Below are 21917 nucleotides of genomic sequence, written 5' to 3'. Positions count from 1 at the left end.
CAGAGTGTTCATGTAAAGATATGGTGGCAAAAGTAAGAAAGGACTTCACGGCCCTTATGAATGGGTTGCCCAAGACTAGGTTATGGTGGTCGGATGTAATTGTGAGGCTGCAATTTCAGGACTCGCCATTATGGTACAAAGGGGTTAAAAAGATGAATAAGCAGATTGGGAAATGGTTGGGGAAGCATGGGGTTTTTGGGTGAGGCATGATTGGTCTTGGGAGGTCATTCCTGGTCTCTTCAGGACTGATGGGGTCCATTTGTCAGACATAGGTATCGATTTATTCAATAACGCGTTGCAGGAAGGATTGGTGTAGGTCATTGATGAAATATAGGGGCCTCAGTGGGGGGTGGGGAACAAGGGAAACTTATGTTGTCCTTGTTCTGTGGCGGTATATCCAAGCCAAATGTTGTTGATTTTGTTATTGTATTGTTAAAAGGCATTCGTGGGGGGCGGGGGGGGGGGGAATCTTGTGTAGCAAGGGGCTGCTACATGAGATGGCCAATGAGCAAGAGGGGCTGATGCTCAGAGGCTGTGGTATTTACCCATGCTGGGAAGCGGCAGGGTAAGACAAATGGAGGACATCGGAGTAGCTCTACCACTGGGACGAGGTGGGGGCAAGTCATTAAGGATGTGGCAAATGGTGGTGGGGTGATGTTTAAGATTGTATTAATATGGGCTCGGGTTATGTTGGAAATAAACTGCGGCCTTTAATTAACCAAACAAATGTTGTTTGTAGTTTGTGGGGAGAAAAAGGGGTGGGGGTGGGGGAGGATACAAGGTTGGGAAAGAGAGTCTTGCCTCTCCCAGTTATTGATGTTGATAAAATTACTTGTGCATGAGTATAGGCTACTTAAACACATATGCTAATTTTTACACATGTGATTCTTTGTTTTATTTCTTTCTCACTGGTGTTTGGTTTTTTTTTCTCACTGGTGATTCTATATCTTAGCTTAGTGTTTGTCATTTAAGATATTGTGTCACATACATTTTAAATAGATACAAAAATGAAAGAAATAAAGTTAGTGAACAACCATGGAAATCAATAAATTGATGTTTAACAATTTAGAGCAGAAAGTGACTATTTTTTGGCCCTGATTTATGTGTTCTATTGTGTTCACAATATACAATTTGATCTATTATCTGATATTTTAAGATTCAAGTTGGCCACCTTTATATTATGTTATCCAGACAGTATCCACCACTGAACTACAATGAAATGCTGCAATTCAGCTTCAGGTAATTTGATCTAGCACAGATGCAGGGAACACTCAAAATGAAAAAATCATGAGAAATGGTTTCCATTTTCATTATTTGAAAATATTAGAAAGGTATAAAATATGATAAACAGTAGGCTTTTCCAATGTAAATAATTACATAAAAGTTACATTGTTATAAAATAGAAGAGCTAAATCAAATATTGTAAGAGGTTTTTCTAAATGAGATTCAATATCATTCAAATCCTCATGAATCCTCCAGAATATTTTTTCTTCCTGCCTTTAAGTAAAACAATATTAGCTGTCTGTCTCTTTTTCTGAAGTTTTATTTTCATGATATACAGAAGACAGCTATTAAAACCAAAATAGTGTACGGAGTAAGGCGAAGTTTACTAGGGCAGATAGCATTGATAGATTGTGTCCTACTAGGGCCAAAAGAATTGAATACAAGTTCAAGAAGATACTAACCCAAGTAGATTGCACAGAGCCAGGTGTAACCTCTGAAATGTCTCTATGTACTTCAGATATGAATAATGTAAGGAAATACCTCACCTTTGATTTAAATTGTTTTACTTTCAGAAGTATTTTCTTGGTAAAGAAAAAAACAGATGACAGCTAGAATAGGGACAGCTTCATTTCAGTTTCCTGTCCTGAGAAGAAGAACGAAAGCAACAATATTTTCCAGTAGTTGAAATGTTGTTTCCTTCAAATTCTAGATGGAGTTTCAAATATGATTGGATAGTTTACCTATAGTTTAAAAATCATGCCGACTAGTGATCCAATTGTATTATTCTCATGTCCCAAAAATCAGGCTGTAAAAAAATAATGAAGTGTTATTTACTGACTGAAAAATCAGTTGCTGTAGTGGTTAAATTCTTCAAGTTCTAAGAACTGGAAAGGTAAACAACAGGGCAAGAAAGCATTTGATGGGCAGAGAACAAGAAAACAGATAACTACTGGTGTCTAATCAGGGTTTTTTTTCCAGGTGGTATGTGCTAGTGCTGAGTACTGGTAACTTTTTCTGCTGACTGCTAGATTTGCCCCAAGTAGAAAAAATAAAAAGTGAACCTAGAGCTGACACCATCATCTTTGCCCTTCCTCCCCCATTCTGCTTTCTCTTTGGCATGCTCTTTTCTGTGTTGGCCTGCAGGAGAATATAACATCTCCCGCCGATCCCCATGGGCTTGCAGGATAACGCAGCATTTCCAGCCCATTTTTGCAGGAGAAAGTGGAATTTTCAGTCAGTCCCCATGGGCCAGCAGGAGAATGTAGCATCTGAAGAGAGAGAGTTTTACCATCATGCTATCCCCAGGATCCACGGGAGTTGCATCTCCTCTCCTAGCTCTGAAGAATCTCTGTGCCACTGAAAAGAAAGTTTGTGTACTTCTTAAGGAAAGAGTGAAGATCCTGTGCTAGAGAGCTGTGGGAGAAGGAGAGGGAAGAGAGACTGCTGCCTAGGCAGGAGAGTAGGGAAAAGAATAGGGATGACATCAGGTCCCTTAGGAAAGTGAGAAGGGATTCAATCTGTCTGCTGGGAGGAAAGGGAAGGGAGAGTGAGCAAAGTGGTATGAGGGAATGGGAGGTATTTTGATGGGGCTGCTAAACGTCTGTCTTTTAAGAATGTTCATTTGTTTTAAACAAATTGGCAAAATACAATGAATGATGCAAACTAAAAATTAGCCTTAGACAAAAACACCCCAAAATGTTGGGGTATTTTCTATACCTGCATTAATAAAAACCAGAAAAATGGGCCTCCGACAAGACCAGGCCTCTACCTAGTCCTGTCCCCAAGGCCTGGTCCAAAATCAGATCCCTTTGACAAATCCTAGGCCAGAATCCCATGCCAGGGTCCAGCCTTAGCCAGGCCCTTGTTGACCAGGACCCAGCCTTGACAAACAGGACCCCACCTTGGGCTGGGCCCTAGCATTGGGCTTGGTCCCTGGCCCATTTTTTATTTTATACTGAAGTCAATGGGACAAACCAAAACAAATTTTTAGACATTGTACATCTCTACTATTCTTGTTCTTTGATCTTATATTGGAAGTGCTAAATTACCATCATCATTCTTTTCTGTCTACGGGTGGTAGGCCTTATGTTGGCACTGCCAAGTCCAAATATTGTTGTTTGGGTTGTGTGTGGTGGGAAAGAAGGGCCTTATGTTGGAGCTGCAGATCCCCCATCTTTGTACTTTTGTATGTTTTTGGTATGGGGAAGGTTTTATGTTGAGGCTCCCAAATACCTGTTGTTTAGCAAGGTGGTGGAAAACATGAGGAGGGATCTAGTGAAGCTCAAGGAATGGTCTAAGGTCTGGCAGCTAAACTTTAATGCTAAAAAATGCAGCATAATGCATTTATGGCCAAATTTTAAAAAAATACCGCGAGTAAAATCCAGGGGTTATGTGAGTGGCTGGGCCTTGCACACACCTTGCACATTTTAGAAGGGGCCCAGCTGTGCATATAACTGTTGTAGTTTTGAGGTGTTGGAGTGGATTCTTGGGCACTGCGGTGATGGCCACTCCCACGGAGAGGAGCCCCGTGAGGAACTGCAGTACTAGGCTAGACTCTATACACACAGACACAGAGAATTTGTATTTATTTTACAGCTTGGTGGTACTGCCCAGGGGTGGCAGCAGTGAGGTAACCCAGTAGCAGTAGTCCAGGGGTCCTCAGCAGAGGAGACCAGTCCCACACTCAAGTAGATGATAGGCAGCAGAGGAAGGTCCCGGATGCAGACTCCGAGCACTGAAGCTGAAGGTGAGACAGACTGAAGGGTTAATACTCACTGGAGTAGAGAGCTGTATTGATGAAGATCCTGGCAGGCAGAAATAGTTCCAATGCAGGCACCAGAGTAGGGAGAGCAGGCCCTCGAGGAATGAGTACCCGGTATCCAAGATAGGTACCTGAAAGAGAGCATAAGGGCCCCTGAGGAGTGGGTACCCAGGTTAGCGATGAATTACCCCGAAGGGCAGAGAGAGAGCTTCCTGCAGCAGCTAGGATGTGGCAGAGCAGCTTAGACCAGAGGCAGTCCAATCCTTGCTAACTCAGTTTGTTAGCAAACGAAGGGCAGGCTAAATACCAGGATGTGATGATGTCACTCGGAGGGGACGCCCCCGAGGTTCCCGAAATGATGTGGATAAAGACGTGGGTGGTGTGCATGCGTGCACCCTAGGAGGCCCTCAGGATAATCATGGTGAACACTGTCACCGTTGCCATTCCGAGGACATCTGAGAGAGCGGCATGAAGATGCGGCAGCAGCCATCTTCCCAAGGCTTGAGGAGAGAGAAGGAAGAAAGGTGAGGCACAGAGGTCGAAGCCGTCTGAGCCCGACGGATGCAACAGTAACCTCTGTTACGTGCACAAGAGCTGGGCCTCAGCAAAGGGGCTGGGAAGGGGGTGGGGAGGGGCTAGGGGAGGCTGGTACAGTGGCCATTTGCTGCTGTGCTGGGGGATCGTCTGCCGGCAGAGTGCCGGCGCACACAACTTGCTACTGCTCCTTTGGAGGAGCAAAAGGTACAACAAAAAAAATAGGAGTATCTAGGATAGGGATAGGGGGCAGGGAGGAGAGGGGAAGGGGAAGGGAGGTTAGGGTAGGGGGTTGAGAAGTTCCCTTCCAGTCCGCTCCTTAATTGGAGTGGGCTGGTGGGTAACTGGTGAAGTCTGCAATGCTTCGTCACGCAAAAATTGCACTATTCCAATCCCCCTTGTGTGCGCCGCTCCGGATTTTATAACATGCGTGTGCCAGCGCGCGCATGTTATAAAATCATGAGTCTGTGTGCGTGCACTGGGTAGCTCATGCACATGGACGTGCATGCATATTTTTTTAAAATCTACCCCTTAGGCTGCAAACATCCAAAGGAAATCAACAGAATTGGAGGTTAAATTCTTCTAAGCAGAAAGAGAGAGCAGAATCAGGGGGTGATTATTTCTGAGGATCTTAAAGAGGTCAAATAGGTGGATAAAATGATGGTAAAATCTAGAAAGATGCTTAGCTTCATAGGGAGAGGAATGGTCAGCTGAAAAGAGAGGTGATATTGCCCCTGTAAAGGTCCTTGGTGATACCTCTTTTGGAATACTGTGTACAATTCTGGAGCCTGCACCTTCTAAAGGATATAAACAGGATGGAGTCAGTCCAGAGAGTGACTACTAAAATGGTCAATGGTCTTTGTTTTAAAATATATGGGGATAGACTTAAAGATATAAACATGGATACCCTAGAGGAAAGACGAGATAGGGGAGATATGATAGAGACATTCATTGAAATATATCAAATTTCAGACCTATTTCAATTCATTTGTAACCTATCATTAAAACATCCATTGTATCTGAAGATTAAAAGATAGCCAATGTATATATAAAAAGGGATCCAGGGCTGAGCCAGGAAACTATAGACCAGTGAGCCTGACTTCAGTGCCGAGAAAAATTGTGGAAACTGTTATAAAGAATAAAATCATAAAACATCTAGATATACATGGTTTGATGGGACACAGCCAACATGGATTTACCCAAGGGAAGTCTTGCCTCACAAATCTCCTACATTTTTTTGAAGGGGTGAATAAACATGTGGACAAAGGTGAACCGGTAAAGGTGATGTATTTGGATTTTCAGAAGGCGTTTGACAAAGTCCAACACGAGAGGCTACTAAGAAAACCAAAAAGTCATTAAAAAGGTGGCAATATCCTTTTGTGTATTGCAAGTTGGTTAAAAGACAGGAAACAGAGAGTAGGATTAAATGGTCTGTTTTCACAGTGGAAAAAGGTAAACAGTGTGCTGAGATGATCAAATAAGCAAATAGAATGTTAGGAATTATTAGGAAGGGAATGGCAAATAAAAGGATGGATGTCATAATGCCTATGTGTCGCACCATGGTGAGACCGCATCTTGAATTTTGTGTGCAATTCTGGTCACTGCATCTCAAAAAAGATATAGTTGCACTGAAGAAAATGCAGAGAAGGATGACCAAAATGATAAAGAGGATGGAACGGCTCCCGTATGAGGGAAGGCCAAAGAAGTTAGGGCTGTTCAGTTTGGAGAAGAGATGACTGAAAAGGGATATAATAAAGGTCTACAAAATCATGAAAGAACTTGAACAAGTTAATGTTAATTGGTTATTTACTGTCTCAGATAACAGAAGGACCAGGGGGAACTCCATGAAGATAACAGGTAGCTCATTTAAAACAAATCGAAGAACATTTTGTTTTCACTCAGTGCATAGTTAAGCTCTGGAATTCATTGCCAAAGGATGTGATTACAGCAGTTAGTGTAACAGGGTTTAAAAAAGGTTTGGATAAATTCCTAGAGGAAAAATCCATACACTGCTATTAATTAATAAGCAATAGTAGCTTGTGAATTATTTAATGTTTGAGTACTTGCCATTGGCCATTGTTGAAAACAGGATATTGGAAATATCTTCTCAAAGTATTTCGAGGAATCTCTCCCACTACCCTGGGAAAATGTAACACTTGCAAATTTAAATGCCTTAGTGTATTTTCTGTAAATTCCACTTTCCTGTTTAAAACACCACAGTCTTGGATAATAGTAGATTGAATTCCTTTAACATGCTTTATTTCTTTATCCACTTTTTTAAACTTATCCAAAAATTTCTGTCGTTGTCATTATTGAAGTTAGTGTCCACTTGCTGAGAAAGTGAGTTAATTTTTAAAAAACAGTCTGAGAAAACTTTACCCCATATTGTTTTTTTCTAATGTCATGTTTCTGTGACTCTATTGTGATAGGTTAGGGCCCAAAATGTGGACAAAGGTAGAGAAAAAAAGCATTTTATTTTTGGTGATTTATAGTGATTCAGATATGTCCGCTTTTACAACTGGAATGTGCAGTTTCACTGACAACTTTGTATCTTAATTGCTACAGGAAGAAATGAGTTTCTCTGATTTGTGGCCTGCAGCTCTAACCACTAGGTTATGCTTCACTCCACTTTTTGTAGCCCATACTCTAACTACTAGATTACTCCTCCACTTCACTTTTCTGTTTCTATTTATCCAGTATTGCATAGTATGCAGACTGATTTTGTGGGGTTTACAGTTCAATTTTTGTCTGATGATTTCCAATTTGTGGTCACTTATTCTGTGTTTGGTGAGTACCTGTTCATGTTGTGATTATGGTGAGATATTCTGCTAGGGTGTAATCTTTGTATTGGCACCTACAGCAATCTGGCATGCTCTATTTTCCCAACAAGAGGCATATTGGTGATCTAGTGGCCAGTGAAATATTTCAATGCTCTCTTTTCATAGGCTCTGTGGCTAGTTGCAAGGGTCATGACAAATTTCAGGGGGCAGTTGGCTACTCCCCTTTCCTGCATGTGAGTACTGGCAGCTATTTTTAGAAAAAGAATATTGCTCATGACAGTAGTCAAAGAAGGGCACATCAGAGTAAATATACCACTTGATATTAAGGAGGAACTTTTCAAAAAGGTTTCAACAGCTTGCTCTTGGCAGAAATTATAAAACCCATAACTTTCGCTACAAGCAAGCTGCACATAAAGGGGTTGATTTAATACAGTACACTCAGCCGAGCGCACTGTATAACCGGCAGTCAGACGCAGGTTAAATAGGTGCTAAACCCCCCCTCCCCAATTATAATATAACATGGCGCCCCCCTTGCAGGCACCATGCATGCATTAAGAAAGCGGGTACTGACCTTTCAGCGCCCGCTTTCAGCGCTTTTTTTTTTTTTTGCATCGGCCACAAAGAGGAGAATCAGTAAGTGCAGGCCCTCTCCGGCATTGTCTCCACTGCTGCAGCTGCTACTAACATCACTGGACTTACCCAACACTGTCATCACTGATTCCACTCGCAACAGTACATCTAGCAGACCCAGAGGGATCACATCTGCCACTACCAGGACTCTTCTGCCTCAGTGGCTGCTTTAAGGATCTGATGCTAGGAGTTAGCAATCTGTTCTTTTCTGTTATTTATTTAGGAGAGTAGTGGGTGGATCCTTGGCCTGTGGCAGATGACCTTGCCTCCGGAGGAAGATCCTGAGAGGGACCACCGGTCAGGCTCAAAGTTATTTATTTTTATTTATTTATTTGAGTTTTTTCTATACCGGCATTCGCGATGGGAATCGCATCATGCCGGTTTACAATTAACAAGGTGTGACAAAAGGAAATTAATAAGAACATTAACAGGTGCTAAAAGAAAAAATAGCAGTTACAATAAAACAGGGACATAATACAACTTGGAACGGTGAATAGGCGATAGTAATTTTACAGTGAAAAATAAAAAAGAAAAAAAACCTGCAAATTTAAAAGAGAGATTGTAAAATTAAGGAACTGGCAAAGATGTTGATTACTCTGTTGGGTGGTCAGAGTTAATTAAGGTGAATTAAGGTTCAGTTGGTGTCTGGAAAGGCTTTCATAAATAACCAGGTTTTAAGTCTTTTTCTAAATGTTGGAAGGCTGGGTTCCTGTCTCAGTTCTGGTGGGATGGAGTTCCACAAAGTAGGTCCTGCTGTGGAGAATGCCCTGTCTCTGAGAGACATATGCTGAAAGGTTTTGGAAGGAGGAACCTGTAGTGAATCTCTCTAGGACTCTCTGATCGGTCTGGCGGAGGTATGTTTTTTAAATGGGATTTGAAGGTTAAGCAGAGAGAGTTGATGGATAGCTTTGTAGATGGTAGTAATGGACTTATATAAGATTCTATAGTGAACTGGCAGCCAATGCAAGTCTTTGAGAATAGGAAATATGTGGTCTCTTCTTCTTGTGTTTGTCAATATTCTGGCCGCTGTGTTCTGAACCATTGATCTGTGCAGCCTGGGTAAACAAGCATTGGGGTAACTTGCTTGATGCGGCGGTTACTACCCTTAACTAGGGATGTGCAGAGCAAAATTTTATGTTCTTATTTTTTATGTCCGAAAGGGGGTCCCACTTGCGGCCAATATGGACATAAAAAAAATCCAATGAGTTGGGTATATGTACATATGTGCAAAAAAAAAATTTAAACCCCCTCACCCTCCTTAATCCCCCCCCCAGACTTACCACAACTCCCTGGTGATCGAGCGAGGAGTGAGGACGTCATTTCTGCAATCCTTGGCGAGAAGCATGTGACGTCGGTGGCACGTCGAGTGACGCGGCGTCACGTGATTCCCGGCAAGTTCGCGCCGGACGGCTCGTTCGGCCCAAAAAGAACTTTTGGCCAGCTTGGGGGGGTCAGGAGGCCCCCCCAAGCTGGCCAAAAGTTCTTTTTGGGCCGAACGAGCCGTCCGGCGCGAACGAGCCGGGAATCACGTGACGCCGACGTCACGTGATTCCCGGCAAGTTCGCGCCGGACGGCTCGTTCGGCCCAAAAAGAACTTTTGGCCAGCTTGGGGGGGCCTCCTGACCCCCTCAAGCTGGCCAAAAGTTCTTTTTGGGCCGAACGAGCCGTCCGGCGCGAACTCGCCGGGAATCACGTGACGTCGCGTCTGAGTGACGCGGCGCCACGTGATTCCCGGCGAGTTCGCGCCGGACGGCTCGTTCGGCCCAAAAAGAACTTTTGGCCAGCTTGGGGGGGTCAGGAGGCCCCCCCAAGCTGGCCAAAAGTTCTTTTTGGGCCGAACGAGCCGTCCGGCGCGAACGAGCCGGGAATCACGTGACGCCGGCGTCACTCGACGTGCCGCCGACGTCACATGCTTCTCGCCAAGGATTGCAGAAATGGCGTCCTCACTCCTCGCTCCATCACCAGGGAGTTGTGGTAAGTCGGGGGGGGGATTAAGGAGGGTGAGGGGGTTTATATTTTTATTTTGGCTCAACAATCGCGATTTCCCACATATCGAACATATCTATGTTCGATATGTGGGAAATCCGATCGTTTATGTCGAATCAATTTTTTAAGTAAAAAAAAAATATGAGTTGCGTTTTACTAATGCGGTCAATCCGAATGCACACCCCTACCCTTAACTATTAAACCTTATGCTCACCTTTGATGGAACTCCAACATTACTGTCTGCATCAATGGCAGGGGGTGGCAGGACATTTGAATCAAACAGTTACCAGGGCCCTGAACTTGGTGATCGGTGAAACAGATAAGTATGGGAAAATAAGTGTGGGAGCTTGCTGAGCAGACTAGATAGGCCGATTGGTCTTTTTCTGCCGTCATTTCTATGTTTCTATGTATGTCTATTTCTCCTCAGTCTTGATTCAGCTTGAAAACAGATAAAGCAGAACAGGTTTGAGCAAAGGTGTTTGTTCACTTCCGCTTCTGGATAACATTATACTGTTGTTACAAAAAGGACCATGAAACATGTGTTTCCTGAACCACCTACTTGGAGGTGAAGGAAATAAAACATGCAACACCAGCTTAGTTGTGAACAAAGTGTCAGCTTTATTGGCGTCTACGTGTAGTCACAAAGATGAGAAAATAAGTGCATCTTTGCTAGTCAAAATATGCTAGGACAAGATATATTTTAAGTTATGCTTAAGTAACATATCAAACATGGGCTTTGTAAAAAAAATGGCACGGGCCCTCCATTGCCCCTACCATGTGACAGGGAGTCCCAATAGCACCGGTAGCCCCTGTTACATGGTAAGAGCAAAAGGCAGCTGGTGTCATTTTGACTAATGTCAGCCACTGGCCCAGGAGTGAGAGGTTACTCCCGAACCCTGTGCTAGACCATCATGGATTTGAGGCGAGTCCTGGTTGGGTTGGTAGTATGAGCATGGGGGTACACATGTGGGGATGCTCCATCTTTTATTAAATGGGAAGGGTTGGGGGCTTCTGTGGTTGTTGCCTTTTTCTTTTTTAAATGTGTGTTTTTACCCCCCCCCCCCCCCCTAAAAAAATGATAGGAAAAACCACATGAAATTTTGTGGTTTTTCCTATCATTTTTTTAAATGCCTGAAGTGCAATGTAATAGGAAATATCATTGGTATTTCCTGTTTCATTGCAAACAAATTCCCACCCCTACTCTTTTCTACCCATCACAGCCATATCAACTCCTGCCAGAAACATCTCAGGTGGGCAGCAATATTTTGTTCATCCTCTCGATGAGGCCATTTATGGCACTTAAATTAAGTGTCTGCTGGTCTGCAGCATCTGGTACTGGTGGAAGTGATGGCAGGAGCATCCATGGAGGGAAAGATCTCAAAAGTATAGAGACATATTCCAGAGGTTGTCTGGAATGCTGGGGCTCCACAGGTCTAACCAAAGGGAAGCTTGATCCTTTCACTAATTCCTGGGCCTCTATGTCTGACCATTTCAGGCCACTCTTCTCCATAAATGATGCAAGGCCTAACGAGTTGCCAAGAGGAAGGCCTGCCATTAAATGCTGCGCATACCCCTTCTCATAGAAACATAGAAACATGATGGAAGAAAACGACTGCATGGCCCATCTAGTCTGCCCATTCACCCAATTAGTTTATCTTTATAATTCCCATCACTTGCTTAGAGAACTTCTGTATTTATTTAATGCTTTCTTAAATGCAGATACTATTTTTGACTTTACCACCTCGACAGGGAGGCCATTCCATGCATCTTCCACCCTCTCTGTAAGGAAATGTTTCCTAAGATTACACCTGAGTCTAGCATCTTTTACCCTCATCCCATTGCCCCTCATTTTAGAGCCTTCTTTCCATTGAAAAAGGCTTGCCTCCTGGGCATGGAAAACTTTGAGATATTTAAATGTCTCTAACATCTCTCCCCTATTTCACCTTTCCTAGAGAGTGTACATGTTTAGATTTTTAAATCTATCCCATATACCTTAGAATGAAGACCTCTGATCAGTTTAGTAGCCACGCACTGGAACGACTCTATCCTGCTTGCATCCTTTTCAAGGTGCGGATTCCAGAACTGTCGACAGTATTCGAAATGAGGTCTCACTAGGAATCTATACAGGGGCCATATCAACTCCCTTTTTCTCTACTAATTATTCCTCTCCCTTTGCAGTTAAGTATCTTTCTGACTTTTTTTTCTCAATTTATCCAGCTATTTAGCCTCCTTAAAATCAACAGATACAATCACTCCCAGATCCTGCTCTTCCTTTGTGCTTATCTCAGCAATCATCACTCTGGGGTAGTGAGTCTCCCGCTTTGGTGGCTGTGATGAAAATTGCAACTACTAGGATTTTGGATGCAATAAGGGAGTCACGATCAGATGCTACCAAAGTACCAACTAAGAGAGGAGAAATAATATTGCTCTTCTTCCTGCTGGGTATTTTCCAAGGAAATATGGAGCAGACCCCTCCCAGATAGTCTCCCAGGGGATGAGAGAGAAGACATAGACTTGAAGAGAAATATATTCAGATCAAATCAATATGAATGTTAAACTTGTCAAAAAATATCAATTTATTGAAACAATTGCAAGTTAGAAAATAAACAGCAATTTCTGAATGCTATGCATTTACACTATGAATTAGCAACACTAACACAATGTTTCTCTATTTTTATCAATAGAACTCACTGACCCTGTTGAGAACTGGTTCTCCTAACTCTATAGTAAAGTAATCAGATAAGCGTATTGTATTTTTAAATATCTATAGTATTTTCTCAATAAAGAATATATTAACTAGCATTATGTAAACAAAAATGTGAGTCTTTGTGTTTCAATTATGCTTTCCGGTCATCATAAATTTCCTATATTGTGCGCTTTTTTCTATATCTTTGAAACAATTGTTTATATTTGCTCCTTTAGTTTCTCTTTACTCTGTTTCTTTCTCTGTCTCTCTGCTTTTCTCTGTAATTGTTGCACTTGTGGAACCTTGGACCGAGGGGAGGAGCCCCACAGGTCTCCCACCGTTGGTAGGTGAGGCTGGAGACAGGCAGAGACCCCCCTGAAACTTCACCAATACCAGCCCACGTTCCCCTTAGGTTGAGCCCTCGGGTACCGTGCCAGCTAGACTTACGTGGGGGTCTCTGTGATGATGGAGGCAGGCGATGTATCTCGTGATCAGATTCCAGGCCGAGGTTGAGGCAGGCAGTGTATCTTGTGGTCAGATTCCAGGCAGGGGTCGAGGCAGACGACCTATCTCATGGTCAGTGTCCGGTCTGGGATCAAGCCGAGGAGATCCAAGAAAACAAGGAAGGAGACAAGGAACTCAGTAACACAGAAGCAACCCACTTCTTACCAGGAGCAAGGAGACCTGTTGCCTAGGTATCTCCTAGTGGCAGGGTGCAGCCTTATATAAGGCAGAAAAGCCGATGTCATCAAGGAGGGCCGACAGCAGGAAAATTCACTGTTCCGATCCCTGCAGTAATCAGCAAATTTATTCTGCATAGAAAGAGACAGCCTGTAGTAGATGTTCTTTAATTTTCAGCTGCTCAACTAAACAGGAGATTCTCAGGGACAAATCCCCTGCAGAAAGACCCAAATCAGCATCTCCTGTTTCTTTGTCTCGCTCTCTCCCAAGCCAATTCCTTTAGAAAACAACAGGCACACCTCTTATTGGTTCATAAAATCAGGTGGCCAAAAGCATGGAACAGTCTTATGATGCAATGACAGGTTAGAGCAGCCATGTGGAGTCAGTTGGCAGCAATGAAGCACTAGTGGCTATCTGGCATTTCCTATGTGACAATAAATAAAAATATTTGTGAGTAATTTTCAATTCTTGTCTGCAAATGAGAACTCATATTAATGCCATTTCCAACACATCTTTCTTTCATCTTCCCCTTCATCTTATCTCAGCTTGATTATTGTAACTCCCTCTTTTTTTGGCCTTCCTATTAGATACACCAGGAAATTTCAATTAGTGCAAAATGCTGCAGCAAGACTCCTTATCAGAGCTAAATGCTAGTATCATATCTCCCCATGTTGAAAAGCCTCCATTGGTTTCCACTATTATACAGGGTGAGGTTTAAGCTCCATATGCTAGCCTTCAGTCCTAAAGGATTTAGGTCTATAATACTTGGAGAAGTGTGTTCATATTTAATCTCCTTTAAAGAATTTAAGGACTTCAGATGCAACCTTGCCAATTACATCCCCTTTTTTCTGAAATTAGACTTACTAACATCAGAAAGTTTTTGCTTTTTCTGCCAGTTTTCCAAAACTTTGCAACAGCCTTCCTAAGCAATTAAACTGATTAAATATTATGTATTATTCAGAAAGTGTTATGTATTATTCAGAAAGTCTTTGAACTCCTGGCTCTTCAGACAAGCCTACACATTTTGTTAAGACTATCTGATCTATATTTGGTTTCCTGAGTTTTATTTGCTTTTAAATGTATTTTGCTACACATGGTTTATTTATGATAGTTTAGATGATGTTTCATATCTCTCTCTTTATTATGTGCTATTTAAAAATTGAATTATTTGCATTATTATATTTTTAACTTTTTATTTATGCATTTTAAAAATAAAAAACAAGCAAGCAGAGTTTGCCAAATAAAGGAGTACACATTATAAGCAGCACAAAAATTAGAAGAAAGAAAAAATATATGTACTGTACTCAGAGATGAAATAACAATTGAAGGAACCAATTAAAAGCTGGGTAAATCAAAAGGAAAAAAAAATGCCATATTATTCCAAGAATAGCATTTATGCTCATGAAGAGCTGTGAATCCGTATTCTTCACGTATCAATGGTAGGAAACCCAGTATTACTAGATTTTTTAGAATCAATAAAGAATGTCAGTTGAGAGGACTAAAAGAAAACAAATTTAATATCAGATACAGCAAGCAGTCTTTACAGGGACAACGTTGTATAGACGTTGTCCCCAACTCTAATACTTCTTAGTGTATTGCCGTAAACTTTCCCATAAACAGAGCCTGCAGGTTCTTAAAATATAAACTGACAGGATCATTTATCATTAGGGCCTTAATGCCCTAGGTAAATTATATAACAGTATGCAAATTTGACATGCAAGTGGGAGGAGTTTGGACTGACCCCAAATAGGAGGGAGAGAGAGAGAGACCAATATGTAACTCAACTATTTATACCACTATAAGAGGGAGCATTATTACCTCGGGGTGAGGTTTGGGTGGTGGGATAGGTTTTGGGGGGAAGTTTAACATACATAGTCAGAGGTACGAACAGGAAAGGTACCATCAGTGAAGATTTTCTTCCATTTCGAATAATGAAAGGTAAAAGAGGAGTTGATTTGTACAATGTACTCTCTACCTAGCTTGATGCCCTCTCTACCTAGCTTTAATAATGCCCCCTCTTACAGTAGTCTAAATAGTAGCGTGACATATTGTTCCCTATCTCTGTCTCTCTCTTTCTCTCTCTATCTCTCTCTCAACCATCATTTGTGAAAAAACCTTTTCAGTCAGTATCATGCCTGCAGTAGATACTCAGCATGTGATGCAAAAAAACAATGTGGGTGCAGTAAATATATTGCACATTGCAGAAAATACCCATGTGATGCAGAAGCAGGAAAATTAGCCTAACCACACCTCCTTTTTTTTTTTATCTCGGGCGCTATTTCTGCTATATTTATAGCAATTTGATAAATCCAAAATGTTATCCCGGTCTTGAGGGAAAACAAATAAAACCAACAGGGTAGACCTATGAGATTCATCCACAAAAGACCTCTTGAGCTCCTTAGAAAGGTTCAAAGTAGATTTTGAATGATCCATGTTTAATATACCATCTCTCACATTGCCTAAACCCCTATTTGTTGAAAAGAAAAAATCTTTACAAATAGGAGGCTTAGCTTCCTGTGTGATACTCAGAATTTCCCACATATAACACTTGAGCAGTTACATAAGTGGGAACAAGGACAATTTGGTAAAATTTAATACTCTTAACCTTTTCAAACAACTCACAATATTCTCCAATCTCTCAAGCCGATGATGAGAAATTTTCTGTCTTGTATGAGGGTCAATTACACTGCTGACAAATAGGCAGTACAGTATTCCATGACACAAATCCTCTCTTTCTGAAAGACAAGTGGATTCCTCAGAGGAAATACTAGTATGTGTATCAGTAGTAAACCAAACCAAGGAGGAAAATGATTTTTCCAGTGAAATCAGGTCACCTCAGGGGATTCCAAGATGGCCGCCTGTTGAGCGGCACGGAATGTTGGTACTCCTCTTTTCTGCAGAAATGTTTTCCGCTATGCCACATACTAAGAAGAAGGCAATGATCCAGGAAACAGGGTTAACTACCCCTGCTCCAGATTCTTTACAACCCACTATTGAGGGGTTTCTGCTCCTGGTTGCAGATACTTCAACTCTGGTGGCACCCTTGGCGTCAGCCCATGAGGAACATATGGAGCGGTTGCCAAACTTACAAACCACCTTAATCCCTGGAGTGCTGTTTATCCCTACTTTTTCCCCAATGCCTCTTAATTTGGATGTTTTATCACCACCATGTGGACCCACATATTCTAGAATGGTGGTTAAGAACATAAAAACATAAGAACATGCCATACTGGGTCAGACCAAGGGCCCATAAGCCCAGCATCCTGTTTCCAATAGTGGCCAATCCAGGCCATTAGAACCTGGCAAGTACCCAAAAACTAAATCTATTCCATTTTACTGTTGCTAGTAATAGCAGTGGCTATTTTCTAAGTCAACTTAATTAATAGCAGGTAATGGACTTCTCCTCCAAGAACTTATCCAATCCTTTTTTAAACACAGCTATACTAACTGCACTCACCACATCCTCTGGCAACAAATTCCAGAGTTTAATTGTGCGTTGAGTGAAAAAGAACTTTCTCCGATTAGTTTTAAATGTGCCACATGCTAACTTCATGGAGTGCCCCCTAGTCTTTCTATTAAATGAAAGAGTAAATAACCGATTCGCATCTACCCATTCTAGACCTCTCATGATTTTAAACACCTCTATCATATCCCCCCTCAGTTGTCTCTTCTCCAAGATGAAAAGTCCTAACCTCTTTAGTCTTTCCTTATAGGGGAGCTGTTCCATTCCCCTTATCATTTTGGTCGCCCTTCTATCTACCTACTCCATCGCAATTATATCCTTTTTGAGATGCGGCGACCAGAAGTGCACACAGTATTCAAGGTGCAGCCTCACCATGGAGCGATACAGAGGCATTATAACATTTTCCGTTTTATTCACTATTCCCTTTCTAATAATTCCCAACATTCTGTTTGCATTTTTGACTGCCGCAGCACACTGAACCAATGATTTCAATGTATTTTCCACTTGGACGCCAAGATCTCTTTTTTGGGTGGTAGCACCTAACATGGAACCTAACATTGTGTAACTATAGCATGGGTTATTTTTCCATATATGCATCACCTTGCACTTATCCACATTAAATTTCATCTGCCATTTTGATGTCTAATTTTCCAATCTCACAAGGTCTTCCTGCAATTTAACACAATCTGCTTGTGATTTAACTACTCTGAACAATTTTATATCATCTGCAAATTTTATTACCTCACTCGTCGTATTTATTTCCAAATCATTTATAAATATATTGAAAAGTAAGGGTCCCAATACAGATCCCTGAGGCACTCCACTGTCCACTCCTTCCACTGAGAAAATTGTCCATTGAATCCTACCTACTGTTTCCTGTCTTTTAGCCAGTTTGTAATCCACTAAAGGATATCGCCACCTAACCCATAACTTTTTACTTTTCCTAGAAGCCTCTAATGAGGAACTTTGTCAAACGCCTTCTGAAAATCCAAGTACACTACATCTACCGGTTCACCTTTATCCATATGTTTATTAACTCCTTCAAAAAAGTTAAGCAGATTTGTGAGGCAAGACTTGCCCTGGGTAAAGCCATGCTGACTTTGTTCCATTAAACCATGTCTTTCTATATGTTCTGTGATTTTGATGTTTAGAAAACTTTCTATTATTTTTCCTGGCACTGAAGTCAGGCTAACCGGTCTGTAGTTTCCCGGATTGCCCCTGGAGCCCTTTTTAAATATTGGGGTTACATTAGCTATCCTTCAGTCTTCAGGTACAATGGATGATTTTAATGATAGGTTACACATTTTTACTAATAGATTCGAAATTTCATTTTTTAGCTCCTTCAGAACTCTGGGGTATATACCATCTGGTCCAGGTGATTTACTACTCCTCAGTTTGTCAATCAGGCCTACCACATCTTCTAGGTTTACCGTGATTTGGTTCAGTCCATCTGAATCAATACCCATTGAAAACCTTCTCCAGTATGGGTATCTCTCCCACATCCTCTTCAGTAAACACTGAAGTAAAGAAATCATTTAATCTTTCTGTGATGGCCTTATCTTCTCTAAGTGCCCCTTTAACCCCTCAATCATCTAATGATCCCTCAAAGGTTTTCTGCTACGGATATATTTTAAAGCATTTTTACTGTGAGTTTTTGCCTCTACAGCCAACTTCTTTTCAAATTCTCTTAGTCAGTCTTATCAAATTCTTACATTTAACTTCCCAACTCTTATGATTTATCCCATTTTCTTCTGTTGGATCTTTCTTCCAATTTTTGAATGAAGATCTTTTGGCTAGAATAACCTCTTTCACATGAGCATTTAACCATACCAGTAATCATTTTGGATTCCTTCTACCTTTCTTAATGTGTGGAATATATCTGGACTGTGCTTCTAGGATGGTATTTTTTAACAATGCCACGACACTTGCACACTTTTTACCTGTGTAGCTGCTCCTTTCAGTTTTTTCTATTTTTATCATTTTATCAAAGTTTCCCTTTTGAAAGTTTAGCACTAGGGCTGTGGATTTGCTTACTGTCCCCCTTCCAATCATCAATTCAAATTTGTTTATATTATGATCACTATTGCCAAGCAGCCCCACCACCATTACCTCTCTCACCAAATGCTGTGCTCCACTGAGAATTAGATCAACATTGCTCCCTCTCTTGTCAGTTCCTGAACCAATTGCTTCATAAAACTGTCATTTATTCCATCCAAGAACTTTATCTGTCTAGCATGCCCAGATGTTACATTTACCCAGTCAGTATCGGGGTAATTGAAATCTCCCATTATTACTGCACTAACAATTTGATTGGCTTCCCTAATTTCTCTTAGCATTTCTCTGTCCATCTCACCATCTTGGCCAGGAGTCTATCACTATACTCTTCCCCAGCACAAAAGGGATTTCTACCCATAAAGATTCAATTGTGCATTTAGTCTCATGCAGGATGTTTATCCTGTTAGACTCTATGCCATCCTGGACATAAAGCACCACCCGCCGCCTAAGTGCTCCTCTCTGTCATTGCAATATAATTTTTACCCCAGTATAGCACTATCCCTTTGGTTGACATCCTTCCACCATGTCTCTGAGATGCCAATTAAGTCTAGGTCATCATTCACTGCTTTACATTCAAATTCTCCCATCTTACTTCTTAGACTTCTGGCATTAGCAAACAAAAATTTCAAAATGTGTTTTTTGTTTGTATTTTCATTCTGCTTTTTAATTGAAATTGGAATTTTTTAGCTCAGGTGAGATTTTAATTACAGGCACTTGGACTACTTTTCTTATTATTGGAATCTTATGGTTGGGATGCCCTAATTCTAATGCATCATTAGCATCCTTTGAAGATACCTCCCTCCAAACCATGCACTGCTGAGCGACTGTTGACTTTCCCATTTGTTCTAGTTTAAAAGCTGCTCTATCTCCTTTTTAAAGGTTAGTGCCAGCAGTCTGGTTCCACCCTGGTTAAGGTGGAGACCATCCCTTTGAAAAAGAATTTCCCTTCCCCAAAATGTTCCCCAGTTCCTTACAAAACTGAATCCCTTTTTCTTGCACTATCGTCTCATCCATGCATTGAAACTCCAGAGCTCTGCCTGCCTCTGGGGACCTGCGCATGGAACAGGGAACATTTTGGAGAATGCTACCCTGGAGGTTCTGGATTTAAACTTTCTACCTAAGAGCCTAAATTTGGCTTCCAGAACCTCTCTCCCACATTTTCCTATGTCGTTGGTGCCCACGTGTACCACGACAGCCGGCTCCTCCCCAGCACTGTCTAAAATTCTATCTAGGTGATGCGTGAGGTCCGCCACCTTCGCACCAGGTAGGCATGTTACCAGGCGATCCTCATGCCCACCAACCACCCGGTTGTCTACATTCTTAATAATCGTATCACCAGCTATAACGGCCGACCTAACCCTTCCCTCCTGGGCAGTAGCCTTGGGAGACACATCCTCAGTGTGAAAGGTCTGTGCACCACCTGGAGAGCAGGTCCTTGCTACGGTATCATTTCCTGCTACACTAGGTTGATGCTCTTCAATCATGATGTAGGGATGTGAATCGTTTTTTGACGATTTAAAATATCGTCCGATATATTTTAAATCGTCAAAAATCATTAGAGGCGCGATACAATAGGAATTCCCCCGATTTATCATCAAAAATCGTAAATCAGGGGAGGGCGGGAAAACCGGCACACTAAAACAACCCTAAAACCCACCCCAACCCTTTAAAATAAATCCCCCACCCTCCCGAACCCCCCCAAAATGTTTTAAATTACCTGGGGTCCAGTGGGGGGTGGGGTCCTGGTGTGATCTTCCACTCTCGGGCCACGGCTGCGTTAATAGAAATGGCGCCGGCGCTACCTTTGCAGCCGTGGCCCGAGAGTGGAAGATCACACCGGGACCCCCCACTGGACCCCAGGTAATTTAAAACATTTTGGGGGGGTTCAGGAGGGTGGGGGATTTATTTTAAAGGGTCGGGGTGGGTTTTAAGGATGTTTTAGTGTGCTGGTTTTCCCACCCTCCCCCGATTTACGATTTAAACGATTTAAAAAAAAACAAAACCACGATGATCAGATTCCCTCCCCCCCCCAGCCAAAATCGATCGTTAAGACGAACGATCACACGATTCACATCTCTAATCATGAGTCCTTTTTCCTCCTAGGCAGCACCAGGGCTGCCAGTCTGAAGTTGGACTTGGGTACTATGTCTCTGAAGTCTCATCTATATACCTCTCTGTCTGCCTAAGCTCCTCCAGGTCTGCCACTCTAGCTTCCAGAGATCGGACTCATTCTCTGAGAGACAGGAGCTCTTTCTATTGGATGCACATGTACAACTTCTCACCGGCGGGAAAAATTAATACATGTGACACTCTATGCAAAAGACAGGGAGGCCCCCCTCTTGCTGCTGGACTACTGCCTTTACGTCAAATTCGTTCAGTTCCTAGTTAAGTTTTAGGTTGCTATGGGAGTAGGAATGTGTCTAATCCGCATCCTTTAAATGTATCCGTGTATTCACTATGGGGCGGATTTTAAGAGCCCTGCTCGCCTAAATCCGCCCAAATCTGGGCGGATTTAGGCGAGTAGGGCCCTGCGCGCCGGTAAGCCTATTTTACATAGGCCTACCGGCGCGCGCAGAGCCCCGGGACTCGCGTAAGTCCCGGGGTTTTCGGAGGGGGCGTGTCGAGGGCGTGCCCGGGGGCGGGCCCGAACCGCGTGGCGTTTTCGGGGCGTGTCGGGAGCGTTCTAGGGGCGGGCCCGGGGGCGTGGCTACGGCCTCCCTCCGGGAGGCGTAAATCCCCCAACAAAGGTAAGGGGGGGGTTTAGACAGGGCCAGGCGGGTGGGTTAGGTAGGGGAAGGGAGGGTAAGGTGAGGGGAGGGCAAAAGAAAGTTCCCTCCGAGGCCTCTCCGATTTCGGAGCTGCCTCGGAGGGAACGGGGGTAGGCTGTGCGGCTCGACGCGCGCCGGCTATACGAAATCGATAGCCTTGCGCGCGCCGATCCCGGATTTCAGCGGATACGTGCGGCTACGCGCGTATCTACTGAAATCCAGCGTACTTTTGTTTGCGCCTGGAGCGCCAACAAAAGTACGCCTATTCGCGGTTTTTGAAAATCTACCCCACTATGTCGTAGTAGCCTACAGGGGAATGATCAAACTCTCATTAAGATGTGGGGAATTC

The sequence above is a fragment of the Rhinatrema bivittatum genome, chromosome 2 (genome assembly GCF_901001135.1).
Source record: "Rhinatrema bivittatum chromosome 2, aRhiBiv1.1, whole genome shotgun sequence".
NCBI lineage: Eukaryota > Metazoa > Chordata > Amphibia > Gymnophiona > Rhinatrematidae > Rhinatrema > Rhinatrema bivittatum.
This window is presented reverse-complemented; position numbering follows the sequence as displayed.